This window comes from Pan troglodytes, chromosome 1 (assembly GCF_028858775.2).
Source record: "Pan troglodytes isolate AG18354 chromosome 1, NHGRI_mPanTro3-v2.0_pri, whole genome shotgun sequence".
Taxonomy (NCBI): domain Eukaryota; kingdom Metazoa; phylum Chordata; class Mammalia; order Primates; family Hominidae; genus Pan; species Pan troglodytes.
Genome location: NC_072398.2, coordinates 198,256,727 through 198,263,160, shown reverse-complemented (window position 1 = coordinate 198,263,160; position 6,434 = coordinate 198,256,727).

Below are 6,434 nucleotides of genomic sequence, written 5' to 3'. Positions count from 1 at the left end.
GCGGTTTTGACTCTGTGTGGGGGGCATGCGTATGGTCCCGCGTGTGACTCTGACTGTGTGCTTGTGCGTGACTGGGGGTTGATAAATGTTCATTCATCCTCGCGTCTGAGTGTGCTGCCTGTGGCTGTATATTTATATTTCTCTGTCTAATGCAAGGGGGTGGAAGATTTAACACCCAGGGCAGCCAAATATACCCTTGTAAGGTATGCATGAGAAAAAGCCAGGTTTTGAGGCTGCTGGTCATTTTCTGACTTACCCCCGAACTATTCCAGGGGAGGAGGCTGGCGAAGCCTCAGCTGCTGGGCATTTGACATCTGCTGCCCGCCAGAGGAGAGCTAAGGCAGCAAGGGCAGGCCTGCCAGAGGCTCTGTTTGCTGTGGTACCAAGCAACAGGCGGCAAGGGTGGCATTCAGAGGAGCTGGCTCTGCCCCTCCAACCCCCAGCCCAGGACCTGGCCTTAGGCTGTCCCCAGGACTGAATTTCTGACCCGCTCCTACCCTCCTGCTCAGCGCTTCTTTAGGCTGAAACCCTGAATTCCCCAGGGTCCCAGAAACTTCCCCACCTCCAGGCCTTTGTTGTTGTTTTTTTTTGTTGCTGTTGTTTCTTGCAGTCAGGGTCTCACTCTGTCATCCAGGCAGGAGTACGGTGGTGCAACCATGGTTCACGGCAGCCTCAACCTGCCGGGCTCAGGTGATCCTCCCATCTCAGCCTCCCGAGTAGCTGGAACTACAGATGCACACCACCACACCTGGATAATTTTTGTATTTTTTGTAAAGACGAGGTCTCACTGTGTTGCCTAGGCTGGTCTCAAACTCCTAGGCTCAAGCAGTCCTCCTACCTCAGCCTCCCAAAGTGCTGGGATTACAGGAGTGAGCCACCACACCCAGCCAGGCCTTTTCTGCTGCTCCCTCTGCCTAGAAAACCCTTTCCAGCTCTTCACAGCCCACCTTTTACTCTCCTTCAGGTCTCAGATCACATCTCACAGAGGCCTTCTCTGATGCCTCCCCACCCCCTGCCCATAATGTCCACCCATTTACTTTTTTGTTATGGGCTTTTTTGTTTTGTTGGGTTTTGTAAAATTTTATTTAATAGAGATGGGGTCTCACTATGTTGTTAAGGCTGATCTCAAACTCCTGGCCTCAAGGGATCCTCCAGACTCAGCCTCCCAAAGTGCTGGGATTACAAGCAGGAGCCACCATGCCTCACCCCATTTACTGTTTATCCCTGTCACCCTGTTTATTTTCTGTGCAGCACTTATCAATCTGCAACAATACTATTCATTTTCTTTCTTTTTTTTTTGAGACGGAGTCTCGCTCTGTTGCCCAAGCTGGAGTGCAGTGGTGCGAGCTCAGCTCACTGCAAGCTCCGCCTCCTGGGTTCAGGCCATTCTCCTGCCTCAGCCTCCGGAGTAGCTGGGACTACAGGCGCCTGCAATCATGCCCAGCTAATTTTTTTGTATTTTTAGTAGAGACGGGGTTTCACCGTGTTAGCCAGGATGGTCTCGATTTCCTGACCTCGTGATTCGCCCATCTCGGCCTCCCAAAGTGCTGGGATTGCAGGCATGAGCCACCGCTCCCGGCCAATACTATTCATTTTCAATTATTTTCTTCTCTGCTTCCCCCACTAGAATGGAAGCCCCATGAGGGCAGAGACTTTATGTGTCTTGTTTACTGCTGTGTCTCCAGAGCCCAGCACAGGGACTACCACATAGTAGGACCTTAAAAAAAATTGTTTGTTTTTGTTTTTTATAATAATAACAATCATTTATTTTACCCACAGATCTGTGATTTGGGCACGGCTTGGTGGAGGCAGCTCATTTCTGCTTCACGTGGCATCAGCTGAGGTGGCTTGCCCAGAGGTTGCAGAACTCGCGTCCAGGACAGCTCACTCATGTGGCTGGCAAGTTGATGCGGTCTGTCAGCTGGGAGCTCAGCAGGGTATTTGGCTGGGGGTCTTGGTTCTCCTCCACATGGGCTTTTCCACGGGTTGCTTGTGCTTCCTCATGGCATGGTGGCTAAGTCCCAACAGTAAACGTCCCAAAAGAACAAGGCAGAAGTGAAAGGCATTTTTTTTGAGCTAGCCTTGGAAGCTACACACTGTCACTGCTGACCTATTCTGTTGCTAAAGGCAGTCACAAAAACCTGGGCCTCCAGCTCATGGGGAGGGGACATAGATGCCACCTTTCAATGGGAAGGGTGTGTCAAAGTCACAGTATAAGAAGAGCTTATGGAATGGGATATAGTATTGCCTCTGTCTTGGGAAAATACAATCTGCCAAAGATGCAGAATCACAGCTTGGTCTTCCACCATCTCCAGACTGTGGCCCTAATCCACACCCGTCCAAGACCAGTCCAAGCTCCCTTCTAATGCCTCATTCTATCCAGTGAAAGTAAAAAGGAGGGGTCGCTCACCTCACACCACTTCTGATTGTGTCCTATTGCCAGAGCTCAGTCACATGGCCATATTTAGCTTTAGTGGCTTATTATAAAGGATATTGAAAAGGATACAGATGAAGAGATGAATAGGGCAGAGTTATGGAGGAAGGGGCGTGAAGCTTCCATTCCCTCCCTGGGCACACCATCCTCCAGGAACCTCCATATGTTCAGCTATCTGGAAGCTCCAAAAAAATTGTTGAATGAATGAAGGGAAGGAGGATGGTTTTATTTAGGCTAATTTAGGCAATATTTGATGCCTGCTGTGTGCTAGGCCTGGGCCACTCACCTCTCAGGAGCCCCAGTCTACTCAGGGAGACAGACACACATGTGCCCAGATTGCATACAGCAAGGCAGTGTGAGGTATTTGAGCCCATAAGATTCAGCTCACTTGGCAAACATTGGCACTTGGGCTGTGCTGGGCCCTGTGTCAGAGCAAACAGCCTTATTTGGCCCAAGCCTGCAAGAAGCTTTCAGTGTAGAGGAAGCTAGAACCGTCTCCTGGGGAGAAAAACCTATGCAGAAAATAATGCCAAATCACTGGGCTGAGTGATGTGATAGACATTGAGAACCAGGGAAGCCAGGGATGGATGGGAGAAATTAACTCCGGGACTGGGGATGGCCTCGTGAACAAAGTACCTGGGCCTGGAAGGATGAGAAAAGCTGTTCTGGAATCAGGAATCAGGCACAGACTCTGCTTTGAAGGACAAGCGCAGCCACTCTTAACTCTCAGCCCCTCCACAAAGCCAAACCCAGGAGGAGGAGAGAGGCCCCTGGGCTGGCTACTCTTAGCCTAACCTTCCTTCTCAGAGCTGTGTGTCCTGGAGCTGACTCCTGCGGCCAGCGTCTCCTGGGCCCCCTTGCCTTCTGGTTTCAGGTGGGGTTTGGCCAAATTGGGGACCCTGGCAGGAGATCAGAGAGGGAGGAGAGTGAGATCAAGATATTTATTTTTATTTTATTTTTTATTTTTGGGGGGACAGAGTCTCGCTTTGTCACCCAGGCTGGAGTGCAGTGCCATGATCTCAGCTCACTGCAACCTCCACCTCCTGGGTTCAAGTGATTCTCGTGCCTCAGCCTCCCAAGTAGCTGGGACTACAAGCATGTGCTACCACACCCAGCTAATTTTTGTATTTTTACAAAATACAAAGAGACAGGATTTTGCCATATTGGCCAGGCTGGTCTCAAACTCCTGACCTCAGGTGATCCACCCACCTCAGCCTCCCAAAGTGCTGGGATTATAGGTGTGAGCCATCACACCCAGCCTAGATAAAGATATTTATTATGCCCCCTCCCTGCCTGTGACTTTGGCAGTAACTATATTCCTCCCCCAAAAGCCATGGCTCCTGTTGGGTGGTTTGTACCCATGGGTACAGCTCTGGCCAGGTTCCTTAACAAGGCTCCCTCCCCTGCTCCTTCAGGCCCAGGGGTAATGATTCCATTCCACCATTGCGAGTCCCAGGTGCTCCGCCATTCCTGCCCACACCTCTGTGAATGGTCTCTTCATTAAATCCTCTTCTGGCAAACACTGAGTGTTTGAGTGTGCTGCTGTTTCCTGCTGAGACCCCTAAGATAAAAACTGAACCTTAGAAAGCTGGGCCCTGGGCAGATAACTTAGGGAGACTTTCTTTCTAAATACCCCCCACAGCTGGGTGTGGTGGCTCACACCTCTAATTCCAGGTGTGAGGGAGGCTGAGGCAGGAATATTGCTTGGGTCCAGGAGTTCAAGGCTACGGTAAGCAATGATCGCACCACTGCATGATGCCCTACTGCCTGGGCAACAAAGTGAGACCCTGTCTCCAAAAACATACATAAATAAATCCCCACCGGCTGGGCTCCGTGGCTCACGCCTGTAATCCCAGCACTTTGGGAGGCCAAGGCACGTGGATCACCTGAGGTCAGGAGTTCAAGACCAGCCTGGCCATCATGGTGAAACCCGGTTTCTACTAAAAATACAAAAACTAGGCCGGGCGTGGTGGCTCACACCTGTAATCCCAGCACTTTGGGAGGCCGAGGCGGGCAGATCACGAGGTCAGGAGATCGAGACCATCCTGGCTAACACGGTGAAACCCTGTCTCCACTAAAAATACAAAAATTAGCCGGGCATGGTGGCGGGCACCTGTAGTCCCAGCTACATGGGAGGCTGAGGTAGGAGAATGGCCTGAACCCGGGAGGCGGAGCTTGCAGTGAGCTGAGATTGCGCCACTGCACTCCAGCCTGGGCAGCAGAGTGAGACTCTGTCTCAAAAAAAAAAAAAATAAATAAACAAACAAATAAATAAATAAAATAAATAAAAATACAAAAACTAGAGCCAAGTGTGGTGGCTCACGCCTGTAATCCTAGCACTTTGGAAGGCTGAGGCAGGTGGATCACCTGAGGCCAGGAGTTCGAGACCAGCATGGCCAACCTGGTGAAACCCTGTCTCTACTAAAAATACAAAAATTGGCTGGGTGTAGTGGCTCATGCCAGTAATCCCAGCTACTTGGGAGGCTAAGGCAGGAGAACTGCTCGAACCTGGGAGGTGGAGGTTGCAGTGAGCCAAGATTGTGCCACTGTGCTCCAGCCTGGGCAACAAGAGCAAAACTCTGTCTCAAAAAAAAAAAAAAAAACAAAAAAAAACGCACCAAAAACCAGAATCAGAAAAGTTGTGAACAAATTTCATCTCGAGTGAAGACTTCTGGGTGCCACTCCAGGCAGGGTCCCCACCCAAGGGGTCCCTCTGTCTTAGGACTGTAGTTTCTGTGGCTGGTAGAATGGGGCCGGCAGGGGACTGTGAGTGAGTGGACATGCGTGTGGGAGGAATGGATGGATGAGCTGGGAAGTGGAGAGGCACCAGAGGGCAGCAGGGGAGGCATGGCCTTGGCAGCTGTCTCTACCAGACCCCAGAGCAGATCCTATAGGACCCTGGGAAACCAACCTCCCTGAACCTCAGCTCCCTCTCAGCAAAATGGGCAATTAACACCCTCTTCACAGGGTTGTTGTGAAATGCAATCAAATGTGAGGCTCAACATATGAACCACTGGAAGTGGAGCTGCTCTCCAAGCTGAGAGTAGCACATTCCCCATTACTACTGATGCAGGTGGAGGCCATTCTGCTCACTTTTTTTTTTTTTTTTGAGACGGCGTTCTTGCTCTTGTCCCCCAGGCTGGAGTGCAATGGCACGATCTTGGCTCACTGCAATCTCTGCCTCCTGGGTTCTCCTGCCTCAGCCTCCTGAGCCACCTGCCTCCACACCTGGCTAATTTTTGTATTTTTAGTAGAGAAGGGGTTTCTCCATATTGGCCAGGCTGGTCGCGAACTCTTGACCTTCAATCCGCCCTCCTGGGTCTCCCAAAGTGCTGGGATTACAGGCATGAGCCACCACACCTGGCCTCTGCTCACTTTCTTTGTGCCAAGAGCTCCAGCAACCCATCTAGAGGTGGGAGGAGGGTGGTACAGAGATGCCCTGGCAGGGTCCTCAGACCCACCACTTCTGTTTTTTGTTTTCAGACAGAGTCTTGCTCTTGTCCAGGCTGGAGTGCAGTGGTATGATCAGTGGGACCACAGGTGTGTGCCACCCCACCCGGCTAAATATTTTATTTTTTGTACAGATCGCAGCCAGATAGAGGGGTATCTCACCATGTTGCCCAGGCTGGTCTTGAACTCTTGAACTCAAACGATCCTCCAGCCTTGACCTTCCAAAGTGCTGGGATTACAGGCATGAGCCACCACACCCAGCCTTGACCTACTGCTTCTAGAGAGCCAGGGTATGAATCCAAGTTTTGGAGCGCTTACTTGCTGTGTGACCTTAGGAAAGTCACTCCACTTCATGGAAATTGTTTTCTTCTCTGTAAAATTAGATAACACAGCCAGGCGCGGTGGCTCACTCCTGTAATCCCAGCACTTTGGGAGGCCGAGGTGGGTGGATCACCTGAGGTCGGGAGTTCAAGACCAGCCTGACCAACATGGAGAAACCCCGTCTCTACTAAAAATATAAAATTAGCTGGGCATGGTGGTGCATGCCTGT